The sequence below is a fragment of the Myotis daubentonii genome, chromosome 6, assembly GCF_963259705.1.
Source record: "Myotis daubentonii chromosome 6, mMyoDau2.1, whole genome shotgun sequence".
NCBI lineage: Eukaryota > Metazoa > Chordata > Mammalia > Chiroptera > Vespertilionidae > Myotis > Myotis daubentonii.
The window spans coordinates 52,520,860-52,535,890 of NC_081845.1; the positions used below are offsets into that span (position 1 = coordinate 52,520,860).

Consider the following 15,031-nt stretch of genomic DNA (forward strand, 5'->3'; position numbering starts at 1 on the left):
AGATTATGTAGCAGGACTTGAGGGAGGAAAGCGGGGATATTGTGGAGAATTACTTCGAGCTGGGCCATAATTGCGGTAGGTAAAATAAAGTCATTGCTAAGGCTTCCTTGCTCCAGAGGAATTGAGCAATGATTTTGAAATGCCAAGGAAGGTATCATTTTTCCCTACCACAGTATTCATTTTCCTCTAGCTTCTGGGACATTAAAATAAAAAAAAAAAACAAGTCTTACATCAGATAAATAGTATTAGCATTTAGTGAGTCAGTTTTGTTTACTGTTTATACCACACGCCTTTAAAACAGTCCATTAAAAAATAGCGTCCTGCTCATTCATGAAGTTCTTTTTTTTCTTCTTCTTCTTCTTCTCTTCAAATTTGCTTACATTCATGAGCTGTGCCTGGATGGGGACTTGTCCTTCTTTTGCTGAAATAAAGGTGTGCATGGGAGAATGATGACTGGGTTATCTAAATGTACATTCTTACACCAAATTCACAGAAAATATGCTGGGTAGGAGAAATGGAATATTTGCAAACTGGCACAGAAAATTAGATTGGGGAGTATTTTAAAATATACACCAAGATTATTTTCATCGTAATACACTTCCACAGTTCTGCATTTATTTATCCACTTTTTTTTATCCTCCCTAAAATGTAGGTCAGCATCACCACGGTTCCTCATATTCTGTTAGTATTGTAAAACTTAAAACATTTTGCCTTCCCCCACCCCACCCCCCCAGACCTAGATAGACTCAGGCTACATGAACAATTTTAGTAATTGTGAAACCCAGCTCATAAATTCCTTCTGTGAGTACTCATCACTGGCTTGTGATAGTAAGCACTCAGATCACACCTTCCCTTGGAATGAACACAGCACTCAACAATGGTGCTGATGATGCAGCCTCGTGTTGACGCTGCCCGTGTTTCCCAGGCAGCGCTGATGTTCTTACTTCACGTAGTTACAAGGCAGCTTTCATTTACTTACTCCAGGCGAGAGCTGATAAGTTCCTGTGGTTGTTAATTGTGTGTGTTTTGATTGCATATCAACATTATTGTAATGGGATTAAGAGTTGTCATTATTTTAAACCTACCCACACCCTTGAGTGTTCCCTCTACATCAGGGTTTTTTAAATTCAAGCACTGTTGATACTTGGACCGGATAATTATTATGAGGGCTGTCCTGTGCACGGTAGGATATTTAGCAGCACCCATGGCCTCTACCCATTAGATGCCAGCAGCCCACTCTCCCAGTCATGACAACCAAAATTGTCTCCATACGTTGCAAATGTCCCTTGGGGGACAAAATAGGCCCTGGCTCAGAACCACTGCTCTATTCTTTTGTTTTTTTTAGGTTCTCTCTCTAGCTGCCTCAGGAACTGGGCACTCAGTTACTTCTGAGGTTGAATTAAAGGGTATAAAATAACATTTTCCTTCCTGCCATTTACCCTAAAAGTGGGAACTCCATCTTAGGTCAAGCTTTCCAGGGCTCAATCAAGCAAGGATATTTAGGGGGAAATTGTTCCCCACCAGAAGACCTAGGGTTTTGTTACACAGAACAGTCTGCCTCTTGGAATTCTGGCGGTAGCAGGTGGACCCCTTCAAGGCTGCATTGTAGAGACTTTCCCAGAGCGGTTGAAGAGGAAATGGCCCTACTGACCGGGCTTGGGGATGTTGACATAAGAAGAAAGGGACCGTCCTTCAGGGACAGGAGGAGCAGAGAGCCCAGGCCCCAAGCTCAGCGGCTCTCTCTAGGCTCAGCACCTCCACGTCGGCCCCAGGAAGAGGGGAAGGCAGCGATGACAGTCCTTTCTCTAGAACAAAGCAGACATCCTCTCCATCTGAGCGGCTGTGGTCTCGGAAGCTGGAACTCTCGTTAAACCAGGAATGTGGAGCTCTCCACAGGCGAAGGCAGGCGTAAATTTCCTCTGTTTGTTTTGAGAGGACTAGTGTCGACTGCTGTAATGAGATCAGAGACCGCCCCAGGGACAAGGCCTCCAGGTCCGCCGCTGGAGCCGGTTTCTGTGGCTGTGCTCTTGGCTGCAGTTGTAGGACGCGGCGACTCCACAGAGCACGGTGGTGATGTGGCGGGGTGGTTGTGCCCTTGTTTCATTCCTTGCCATTCTTGCCTCTCTAAGGCTACTAAAACGTCAGCGTGCAGTCATCCAATTCTAAACCATGGGAAAGTTCATGTAAGGCAGAGTCCTTTGCTCAGAGCTGAGGACAGACTCGGTTGTGTGCAGGACGTGCAGCCATGTGCAGGGAGGTGCCTGCTTCCTTGGGGTACCTTCCTGCACTGCTGAGGGGTACGGCTCTCATTGCCTGGCTACCCTTACGCTCTTCCTCGCCCAGCATCACTCTGTTAGGAGGAAGAGTTCGGGTATGAGCACAATGTAGCATATGCTACAAAGAACATATTTCTGCCTTGAGTCTGGATTACAGCTAAATGGTCACATACAGGACCCTAAATATAGCAGAATTCAGGGAACCCAAACCTGGACATTTAAGGAACCCCAAACTGGACATTTCTGGCACAATCCTATACTAAGCTGATACAGCCTGGCCAACTTCTGACCCCCGCTCCCTCCCCCCAATCACCCTCCCCTCCCACCCCCCACCCCCCGCCAGGCCATCCCAATTTTTAGGTATGTTGGATAACAGAAAATAGTAAGTGCATAGTGAGCCCAAAAGCAGGAAAGGGAAATTGCCAGGTGCCAGGAGACATTGGTGCCACTGGCTCGTGAGTGATTCAAAGTTGGCACAGGCTGTAGGCTGTGCTGTTTATATTCACACAGGAACTGTTTGCCAAAAGGGGACAAGAAGAATTTCCCCTAGAGTCTCGGTGGGGCTTTGAGAGTGTATGTTTGGGGAGATGGAAATCCAAAGGCGACGTTGTTCCGCTACCTGCAGGATGTGGGAACTTTAGTTATTTTGACACAAACACTAAACTGGTTCGAGAACACTGAAAACCCAAGGGCACTGATAGAAGCAGACACTAGATCCCTGTGGAGAAGTTAACAACCCAGGATGTGGTACACCCTCACAAAGAACAAGCCACACTAAGAGCCTGGTATCGGAAGTACCAGGACCCTTAACAGCACAGGTTTGAGCTGTGTGGGTCCACTTATATGAGGATGTTTTTCAATAAGGATGCACAGTACCGTAAATGTATTTTCCTTATGATTTTCTTTTCTCTAGCTTACTTAATTGTACGAATACAGTATATAATACATGTAACATGCAAAATATGTGTTAGTGGACTGTCTATTAGTAGTTAACTTTGGGGTAGTCAAAAGTTATGCGTGAATCTTTTATTTTGCGGTGGGTCTGCACCACTAAACCTCCTTACTCTTCAAGGGTCAATTGTAACAGGATTCGACCCTTAGGAAAGCCGAGATTAACAGTGAATCCCTAAAATTACTTTCGACAGGGCCCCATCAAGCCAAATTGAGCTTTCTTCTGTGGATCAGTGAAAGTTTCTTCCCTGAGAAACAAGACATTACCCCTCCCCTGTGGCTTACTAAGCAGATGCGTTTCAGTTGTAAGCACTAGCCCCCAGTAAGGGGACCGGCCCTCATTACAGCTTGTCTTCAAGGTATTCTTGAGAATACTTAAATTCCTTCCCTGTAAACCTTCTACTGGAGAAATAGCTGGTCCCCGTGGGCTTCTTTAGAGAGAGATACCTTCCTAGTGATTTCCTTTGTCATTGCTTCCTTTTCAGTGGGTCATTCTGAAGTAACTCACTCACTGGGCTTTCTGTCGAGTTATTTTAGCTTCTTAGCAAATCACAGGAAATGTGTTTGCCTGGATTGTTCAGCAAACCCCCCGAGGGAGAGGGAAGCCGAAATTGTTTGAAGGTCTGTGGGATTCTTTCAGCATAAAATCAAAGAAACCCGGGGGGCCCGGTTGAAAAACCTTTGTCCGAGATTAATACAATTCAGCCTTCTCAATCCGAAGTGGACAAATGGTTGGGGATTGCCCAGGACTCTGGCTGGCCACCAAGTACACACCACGCAGTGACATGCACTGTTGGCAAACATTGCTTGAGGATGCTAAAATTAAAGCATGATTCTTTCATATATTTATTAATGGAGTGATGAAATCACTTATGTTTATTTTTTTCTTCTGAGACATGTAAAGAGTATCCAAATAGTACCCTGCTGACCTAAAAGTGATGCCATATTCCTCAAGAGAAAACTCTCTAGTATTTTATTCTTAATTTGGACCTGTTATTTTTTCATTTAGTCTCAAAATATTCTGGCCAAAGGAGGAATAGATATTAGATATTGATGTTAAGACATCATGAGGATAGAATGAGAAGAAATGGGCTCACTTGGTGCCAGATTTAAGAAAGATCTTCTGTTATAACATAATACCATAGATTGGGTGGCTTAAACAAGTTTCCCACAGTCTGGAGGCTGGGAATCCTAAGATCAGGGTGCTGGCCAATGTGGTCCCTAGTGAGGGCTCTTTCAGACAGCTACCTTCTTGCTGTATCCTCATGGTGGGGGAGAGGAGAGTGAGAGAGAGAGAACAAGCTCTGGCATCTGCTCTTATAATGGCTAATCCTGTCATGGAGGGTCCACACTCATGACCTCATTTAAACCTAATTACTTCTCAAAGGCCCCACCTTCAAATACCGTCACATCAGGGATTTTGAATTATAAAGGCAACATATGAACTTTGGGGAGACACAAATATTCACTTCATAGCACATTATAATTAAACTAGGGGCCCGGTGCACGAAATTCGTGCACTGGGTGGCGGGGGGGAGTGTCCCTCAGCCCAGCCTGCCCCCTCTCACATACTGGGAGCCCTCAGGCGTTGACCCCCATCACCCTCCAATCGCAGGATCGGCCCCTTGCCCAGGCCTGACACCTCTGGCCTAGGCGTCCGGCCCGGGCAGCGGGGACCCGCAGCTGCAGCGGCCCCACGATCGTGGGCTTCGCTTTAGGCCCAGGCAAGGGACCCCTAGCTCCTGGGACTGCCAGCTTCGACCGTGCCCAGCTCCCATCGCTGGCTCCACCCCTACTTCCTGCTATCACTGGCCAGGGCAGAAAAGGCGCCTGATTCTCCGATCATGGCTGGCGGGCAGGGCAAAGGCGGCCCCAGGGCCGCCTTTGCCCTGCCCCCCAGCTCTTAGCTCCCCCCTGGGTTTCTGATCACTGTCAGTGGCAGGGGGCTTCTTCCTGCTTTCCCTTTCGCCTCCCTGCATTGTGCCTATGTATGCAAATTAACCGCCATCTTGTTGGCAGTTAACTGTCAATCTTAGTTGGCAGTTAGTTTGCATATAGCCCTGATTAGCCAATGAAAAGGGTAGCTCGTACGCCAATTACCATTTTTCTCTTTTATTAGTGTTGATTTTGTATATATTGAGAGCTGACTATGTCTTAAGGCAGTGGATAGGTGCTGGTTATCTATATAAATAAAAGTCAAGCGCCTGGAACCACCAGTCGCTATGACGCACACTGCGGTGGCCAGTGGGCCTAATCGGGGCCCCAATCATCACCCCCCCCCCTTCCACATCCCCTCCTGCCCACCGGCCCAGCCCTGATCAGCCCCCATTGGGGCAGGCTGGCCAGACCCCATCTGTGCACAAATTTGTGCACCAGGCCTCTAGTTTAGGCATAAAAAAGACAAGATCTCTTCACTTGAAATACTTACAAGCCATAGGGTGATTGAGAGGCATTTACTAACAGAATGAGGTTGTGCTGAACGGTGATGGGAGAACAGAGGGGAGGCGCACCTCATCTTTTTTGAACACTTCATTGAGTACTTTCTTCGTATTACTTCGTTTAATCTTTAAAACAATCTTAGGAGGTATAAAGAATCCCCCCCCCCCAATTTTATGGATAATGAAATAGAGACTCGGAGGGTTTGTAACTTTCCAAAATCATGTGCCAAGAGGCAAAGTTGACATTCAAGTTCCCCTGGGCTTGCTGTGCCCAGTGAAACCACTGCAGTAGGACACCAGAAGGGCCAGGAGACAGGTTGGGAGTTCTAGCCTGGAGAATTAAAAGAACAAAGAATCCACCAAGAAAGATGTATAAGAAAAGATGCAAACTGGCCAACCAAATCCAACCATTATGTTTTCCAAAGTATTAACATAAATTGCCAACATTAATAAAGCCAATGATTTTACATATTCTCTGGCTTTCTTGAATACAAGAAGCTCTGATATTCCTACTTCCCCGATGCTCCAGGCCCCTCCACTCCGCACTGTCTTCTCTGGCCTGACCATTCACTCATCTCATTCTTTTTTGACCACTGTAGGCATGTGAATTTGTGTCCCCTGGTTTAGATAGTCACCCGGGGAAGAGAAGTAGGCTGAGCTGGGTAACCTCTTGGCAGCTCTTCTCTATTGTGCCTTTAATTAAGATATTCCTAATCACTGGGAGGCCAATATTGACCTTTTTAAGAGTGATATCCTTGAGACTAAATGTTAGATATCCCGACTTATGATTTGACCAAGTAAGGGAAACTTAAGGGTGTGTGACAGAAGTGGTGACATGAAAGCAATGGACTCTTGACTGCTTGGCACTATTGGCCCTTCACTGGCCTCAATTCCTCCCCATCAGGCTCTCAGGGAAAATTTTTTTGTGTACCAGCAGTATGTCTCTCTATAATTTACAGTCCTCTCATTTCCTCTTCCTTTTCACAATTTCCTGTTGAACCATAATTCATATGCTAGTTAAACTCAGAATATTAATTTTCAAATTGCCTAACCTACCCTTGGGAAAGAAGGCTGTGGATTATGCTTGATGGGAAGACACTCTCATCTTTCTGGCTTAGGCTGTGTGTTTTCCATGGGGAGCAGAACATGGGGAGCAAGGCCAATGGCAAATATCATCCAGTCTCTAGGGGCAGAACCATGTTATGGTGGGTTTGCAGTCATAATGTGGGGATGGTCAGAACACAGAGGTCCTGAAGAACCAGAGCCACACGTCTGCTGCAACTTTGAGGATAGAGAAAGAGCTGCTCCAGTCCCTCCTGCTCTTCTTCAGAAAGAAAGGAAGGAGCCATCACTTGGAGAGGTTATGTGCATTTTGGGTTGGGGACAAGATCATTTAATAAGGAGCAGCATGCCCCTTATTGTGGAAGGGAGGGATTGGCCTGTCAGTAATTAAATAGTCTTACATTTATCCGGTCTTGCACAGGGATTCCAGGTGAAGGTTGTCAGTACTTCAGGGACACATGAATTACTCCAACCCATGAAAACAGGGTGGAGGACATTAGGGTTCTTTCATCTGTTCATCTGATTTTCAAAGCTCCTAAGTCCTTGATTTGGAGAATTTCTTCTAAACTCTTGTCATCTTGCCTTCTCTCCCTTTCTCTTCAAAGCCTTTTTGTCTTTTTATAACTTTATTTTTTCTCCACAAACTCTTGAGTCCTCTGCTTAGGCTGCTGGATTTGGTGGTGGGGAGGGGAGTGACCGCAGGATGCATTATATCTAAAAGCCAGCAAGACCTTTAACACTGTGAGGAGTGACCTGCCCACTCTTGTTGGCTTTTCCCCCATAGGACTGCCTAAGCTACCTACTTTGAATTGTATTACAACAGACTTCTAGAATGAACATCTTGGAAGGGGATGAGGGATTTGGAGTGGGGAAAAAGCCCAACTCATTATATTTCATTTTATATTGGCAATAGGTATTAGTTGCATTTTCAAGGGCCAAGAAATAATACAATCCACACACACAAATAAAACAGCTCTGTGACAGCTTTAAGCTTCTCTTTAGAGGGAGGAGAATAAAGTTGGCTTATACCTCTGTACCACATTAGCAGTGATCCAGGTAAAATAGACTTCTCTGTGGTAGGTGGAGGTTGGTGGTAACTAAATAGTGGTGAAACAGGTAGGCCCAGTCTTAACTTTACTCCAGCTCCCACTTGCTGACACCCGGTCCATGGAAGTGTATAATATAGAGAAGCCGTAGGATGTGGTGTTGTCACCAGGAGCCCGAATCTCTAGATCCCTTCCATAGTGAGGACCTTGCGGCTGAGGGGCACTTGGCCACAGCACTGAACTGTCTCTAGGTATCTGTTTACTTATCTGCCCTTTAGTTTTCTCCTTTCTTTGTAGCCTTTATCTTTTCTTTTCATTCTCTTGATGGTCTCTTCTTACACTTACCCTGTCTCCACCTTCCTGCTTCTACCCACCGGGAAACATGAATTACGTTTCATTAATCTTTTAGAAGTGTAGGGTTGATTTGACCACAGGCTTCATTGCCCATTGAACCAAATCTGCTAGGACCAACTGAGTGGAAGTCACATGTTAGCTTGTGTGGGTTGACTTTCTCCAGACACCCTTTAAAGGCGTCAGTACTTCTTGTGTTTTTGTTTAGTATCAGAAGAATTCAACTTCATAGACGATTAAAAAGAAACACTGAAAAACAGAATAATAAGAAAAGCTTCCTTAATTACATCATGGTAACTCAGATATCTTTTTCCTTAATGCTTTATTTTTAAGATGCAATTTCCCTTTGTGTGTGTGTGTGTGTGTGCTATATTGTTATTGTTTTTAATTTAAATTCTTTATTGTTGAAAGTATAAACTTATGTCTCCTCCCCCCCCCATTGACCTCTCCCCGCCTGCTCCTATTCTCCCCCCCCCCCCCCCCAGTCTACTTTTTTAAGCTGTGGATTTCCGGAAGCTTCTTCATAAACTGAATTGGCTGCAAAACAACCAGGTTCTGTCTGTTTCAAAGGAGATTGAAAGTACTTGGCCGAACAAGGCCAGTCTTTTAGGTTGCTGTCCAGAAGCGAACTGACCCATTTTCTAAAACTGTCATCTTGGGAAAGGTTTTTTATGTGTAGTCTTTGTACGTATTTTAATTCTATAGTATCTTGAAGTCATTTCTAGCCCAGTGTCTATTCCAGCATAACTAAGAATTATTTTTCCTCTCTGTATCTAGCTCCTTTTTTTGTGTCTTTGCAGGATTTTTCCCCTCTTTTTTACATTTTAATGACTGAAATTGCCTACTGCCCATAAGAATTATGCATCAAAAGAAACTTACATGGTTACCATTTTATATGTACATAGAAATTTAGCCCTGTACAGAAATTTCTATCATCTGATTGTCACTTTGGTTATTTGCAGAGTACCATAAACATTTATATTTAAATTTGAGTCCCTTAGAATAACTTAAAGTAACATCAAAAAAATTACACTTTAATGTAGAATTGAAAAGAAAAGTTACTGTGTATTAAAAAAGGCATGAAAACTGATCTATGAGATATAAGTTTGTATGCGGAAACAAAAGTTTGTTATTCTAAAACTAGCTTATTGTCCCTATTTTTAATTTTATTGTTGACAGTATTACAGATGTATCTCATTTTCTCCCTTTTTGCTCCCCTCCGTGTATCTAGCTTCTTAATTAAGAAAACTACCACTCAGATTGATATCAGTACTAATTGATAAAGTGCATTATACAATTTCGAGCACTGTACAGCTGTAAGGTATTCTTAATATTCTTTAAAAGTTTTACCATCCTGGACATTAAAAGATTTGCCTTTAAAAAGAAACCAGAAGGCAATCTGATAATCAACATTGTTTTGAAGACCTACATGAAGCATCTACATCATCTTAGGCTCTGTGAGAGCAAAGAAAAAAATCTATTCATAATATTTATTGAGAAATTTATGTGACCTAATATTGCCCTCAATGTTAGTCTGAGTTTTTTAGTCTTGACTTTGACATAGGACCAACAAACATGAAAATGACCTAAGAACACTTGGTGTGGTGTGGAGGGGCAAGGAGAAGGATCCATAATTAGTTTAGTGCAATCTCTATACCCATGTTCTGAGGGCATGGGGATTGTGGCATCACTGGAGCTGGGTGGAATTTCCTTGGGGGAGTTATACCAAGAATTCTTGTCTGTTTATTATTATCTTCGTGTGCCCACCTTTCCTGTGTTGATACCAGTGTGTACATTTGAATGGAATTCTGACATCAGGCATCTCTACAAGGCTTTTGGACAAACTTCCCAGTTACTTGCTGGGCCATAGCTTGTAAATGAATCAAATGCATATATTTAAAAGGAAACAACATTTATGAAGTTCTACTTTAAAATGCAGAAATTCATTAGCATCTGCTTCTGGAAAATTAAGAGTAAAAGCATACTATTTTGTCAGTCAATTTAAGTTTGGTTAGAATTAGATACTGAATTTTCTTGATTTTGAAACAATGGCATCATTTGCATAAAGGTGTGTTTAGATGTATTTAAGCTACAAAGTGAAAATCCAGGGTCTCTCCCATGTTGTACATCATTGTTAAAAAATGTTATTGCTATGACTGAATGGGGTATTTTCTTTGGATTCTATGTGTCTCAAATAGCCAGGGAGTGACCTGCAATTTTCTGTCCCTGTCTTATTTATAAAAGGAATTCAATAATAATATGCTCACAGAATAGTAATGTGCAGAGTAGAAGTTTATCTTTTGAAAATCTAAACTGCAAAATTATTTTCTTAATGATGAAAGATATTAATATCTTTGACCTCTCTGTGTCCTTGACTCCGTTAGCAGATGTGCACGGGCCTCAAACCGTTCCCCAGCAGAGCAAGGGTGATTGCTAAAAACTAGAGGTGATTATGGTGAGCCAGTGGGATTATGAGGCTTTTGTCCTTTTCCTATTGAACATTTTCAATATTGTTATTATATTATAATTAAAAAGAATAGATTTTTTAAAGCACTGTGGTTCCAGTCAAACCTCCAATTCCAGTGTTTATGGAAAGGTTCAGATAGATGCAGTCTTAAAAAAAAAAACAGTAATAAGGTGATTATAAGGAACCTTATAGTGTTATATTCTCCTCTCAAATCCAACCATAAAATATTTTTCAACAAAATTGGCTACACGTCTAGTTACGTAGTCAAAGATATTTTATTTATTATTGTATTAATTATTTTCCTTAATGTTTGACAAATTAAGAACCCTGGAATCATACTGTCAGGTCTGATCAAATAATTGAATAAATTGCCCCTCCCCTGGAAATTGACCTTTAGACCACTTCACCCAACATGCCCTTTGGCTTAGGCCACATTCCACTTGCTGAGACCATTATCGTTCCCTCAGGACCCGCCCAGAGAATTTCTCTACCACTTTGGCCTCGTGCGTTCCTCCTTCAGCGACCCTAACACATACAATAACTGTTTTACCCTGAAATTTAATTCAAGTAAATTAAAAACCCTACCTAATGAACCAACAGCACGGATAAAAACGTGGGCCCTGTTCCATTTGAGGGGGAACTGGATCGTCTGGTTCACTTGGCCCTTGGAAAACTGACCCCCTGATTTGCCTGATGGGATGCTGCCTCTCAAGGAGCTCTGTGGTAGATTCTGTTATCTGTTCATCCTGGCAACGATACAGTCAGGCTCCAGCAAATACCTGGCCGTTCCTTTAGGTTTTGTGGGCAGCAGGGAAGGCATTGAGCTCAAGGTACACAGTAGGTGCTGCTCATATACTAGATCCTTTCCCTTCCTAAGGAAGTCAAAGCCTGAACTACAAACTCTTAAATAGCTGACTTCTCTGGCAGGGCCCACACCTAATAAGTACTCAGAAAAAAAGTTATTGAATGAATGAGTGTTCTTGTCTCTGTGTATCTGCAGTCTCTCTGTGCATATAATATGCAGCTTTTCCTTGGCCACTGGTATGCTCAGTATCCGTGGCCTTAAGACTCTTGATTTGACTCTGTAGACCTGCACCATCCAATATGGCGGCCACTAACTACATGTGGCTGTTTACCTTTAAATTTCATTAAGATTCCGTAGAATCGATTCCGTTCCCCTGTGCACTAGCCACATTTCCAGTGCTCGGCAGCCACCTGTGGCCATAGTGGTCATGGAGCATTGCCATCACGGCAGAAAGTCTCACTGGACACAGAACTGCTCTGTGCCTTTCTGAGCACCAGCTTATGGATCTCCTTTGTCTGTGTTCGCAGTGCAGCTGCCTGCTTCAGGAAGGGAGGTCTACGGGAACAAGGAGAGTCTTCAGGGACAGCCTCGCATTGTGACATGCCTGATCCCTCACTTCAGGCCCTGCAGCATGAACAAGGTAAGATGTTCTTTGAGGAATCATCACTTGTGTCTTTGTGGTACCATGATGTTTTCTGGATACATGGTGTCTTTCTATGTTGTGAGGAGATTACTTCTCTTGCCCAAAGCATTCCAGAGTTTGGAGAGTGTGTGACCTGAGAAAGCAATGCGTACAGTCCAGGGTCATAGGAGCTGGTGGCCACTCTATGGTGGTACAGTCCTCTGGAGGTGTCACTTGTGTTTGCCCGTGGCCTCTAAGTTGCAAAATATTGATTATTAGTATTACTGTCTTGACATGAATATTGGAAGATTAAGACTCTGGAATGAAACTACCTGTGTTTAAAGATCAGCTCTTTCAGATGCTAGCTTCAGTGACCTTGGACAAGTGTTATGGGTCTATGCCTCAGTTTCCCCATTTGCAAAATATTGATGATAATGGCTCCTACCTCCCTGTCGTATGTATGAAATGAGTTCATATGTGCACCAGTGCTTAATATATGTGCCTGTCCACATTGCAAGCATTTGATTAAATGTTTGCTGGGGTTTTTTTATATTGGGGGCACTGTTATCCCTTAGTCATTGTTGCTAAAGAGTCTTTGGTGCCTCTGCAACATTTCCATTAATTCCCTGATTGGTTCGGCAAGCAGTGATTGAGTACCAGGTGGGCACTCTGGAGGCGAACGCTGAATGGAGCCTTCAGCAGGTGACAGGTCATTTGGGGGCAGAGTGGCTGGTGTTCTAGTGCAGCATGTACCAGAAGCTCTGGAGGTGCAGAAGAAGGCACATCTGATTCTTGAGGGCCTGGAAAGGACAGTATAGAGGAGGTGACATTTTGAATTGGATCCTGGATGATAAATGGTCATTTCTTTGGACTTAGAAGTAGGGCAGGTAAAGGAAACAACCTGTTTAGGGTCAGAAGCATATGAGAAAGTCTGGCGTGTTTAGAAAACAACAAAGAGGGCAGAACAACTGGGGCAGAACGTCTCAGCCTCAACACTTCAGACATTAGGACCAGGTAATTCTCCGTGTCTGAGAGGCTGTGCTCTGCACGGGAATACGTTTAGTAGCATCCCCCTCTCCTTACATCAGTTGTGATAACCAAAAGTGTCCCCCTTGCGGGGACAAAAACAGCCCTGGTTCAGAACTACCGCACTGGTGGAAGATGGCAGACAGGAGCTGGAGAAGGAGGGAGGGGTTCCGTTCTGAGAGCGAGTGAAGGATTTAAATCAGGGAGAGACATTTCAGAGGCCTGCAAAAGAGCTACCTTATCACCTTATCTCTGGGTTGTGAGAGTTGGACAGTGCTTTTACATGATTTGCTCTTACGAAGGTATTATGGAATCCCTAGGCTTTTAGAAAGCGTATTTACCTTATTGAGATTCTTTTACTAAGTACCCCTTTCCAGGGGAAATTTTTCTCATAGCCATTTGTTTGGCCTACTCAGTGTCTACTGCTTTACCCCATCTGAAGAGACCAGGAAAAAATAAACAATTATTTTTCGAAAAGTTTCCATTTAACTGAGCCAAGCCAAAGAGAAGGAAACCGTGTGCTCACACACACACACACACACACACACACACACACACACACACACACACACACACACACTGGCTTAAATACTTACTTTAAGCAGCCTTTGAGAAGTGAACTGTTGGAATACTGGAAGATCATGATTGGAGGTTTTGAATGAGAGGAGTTTCATCATTGTGGCAATTGCAAACCACGACTTCTGCTAGAGTTTGGTGTACTGAGAAACTAAGACAACTCTTGGGAAGGCTCCGATTAGCAAGCACGATGTAGTATGACAGCCCTGCCCTACATTTCTCCAGGGCAACTCAAGACTTGATGTCATGGTTTGGCTCTTGCCACACAGCTGGGAACCAGACTCCGTAGCCATTTCAAGTGTCTCAGTAGGTGTGTCTGTGGCTTGGGAAGTTATGTTCTGCCCAAGTGGCCCAGCGAGTACGGTATTTTATATTACAGTATTTTAACTTAAAGTGGTGATTAAGTATGATGTGTAACCATCACAGGTCAGCATTTTTCCTTATGATTTTCTTGGCATTCAACAAAGACTAGGGAAGGAAACAGATCTTCTTGGCACAAATAAAACTAGAGAATCATCTCATCAATTAGAGTATGTAAGTTAGAATGTAGGAAATATTTTTGTGGGAATGATTGATTTTTCTAGGGCAATTTGTTCCTAGAAAGTTAGAGACCTTTGAATTGTGCACTTTCCACTTCCCTGGAGGTACACGGTAATAACTCTCCTTCCTTCCCAAGCCCCAGCTAGCTGATGGGACACTTCAGTTTGGGAGGTGTCGGGATGGGGGGGGGGGGTGGTCGCAGCGTTCTGGGGTTCAGTGTGATTTCTGTGAAAGTGCCAGGGCACCTTGGATCCCAGGCATTGACAGCTCCCTTTGGAGTCAATCAGAGACGACACCTCTAAAAAACACAGACATGGCCCCCATGGCACAAGGGGTTGGCAGTTTGACTCCTTTAAAAGGGCTAACCTGACAGTCAGTGAACTGCTGCCCTTGAACTTCTGTCTTTGCCAGGGTGTGAGAACACACCTGGAAGGGCTGCGGCTTCGGCCACAGACACCGGCATGCTGGTGCCTGTGTGCTGGCAGAGAACAGAGTGAGGGCATCCCCTCGGCGCAGTGCTTCTCAGGAATCTCGTGTCATTCCCTAAGGCCAGTGTCCACGGGGCATGTCAGTTTGATTTCCAGCACATAAGGTTTATACAGAGTAGATGCCTTCCTAGTTATTCACCTTTTTAATATTGTAAACAGACTTTAAGGGTTGTGGAAGAAATTGTGGTGCACAAATTTTTCCTGGGTGCTCATTCTCCCTGGCCCTTATACTGACTTGAAGATCATCTCTCCAACTTCCATATGCTCCTTAGATCTTTTTTCAGGAGCTGACTTTCCAATCTTCATACTGATTAAAAACTTTCTCATTAGGATGTAACTTTAAATTTTGTCAAAAGTCTTCATCTTTCTACTTTCTTGGCCAT

At 43.7% G+C, this 15,031-nt stretch overlaps 1 protein-coding gene across 5 annotated transcripts in view; it reads left to right on the forward strand.

The window, feature by feature from the left end:
* The window catches only part of BACH2 (BTB domain and CNC homolog 2), a 344,951-nt gene that overhangs the window by 81,540 nt on the left and 248,380 nt on the right, over positions 1–15,031 (forward strand). For 4 of the 5 annotated variants that reach the window (XM_059700925.1, XM_059700924.1, XM_059700922.1 and 1 more), the window contains exon 2: positions 11,924–12,036. The gene's annotated coding sequence lies outside the window, so the exon portion shown is untranslated. The remainder of the gene's footprint in view (positions 1–11,923; positions 12,037–15,031) is intronic. The other variant, XM_059700926.1, reaches the window with a different exon arrangement.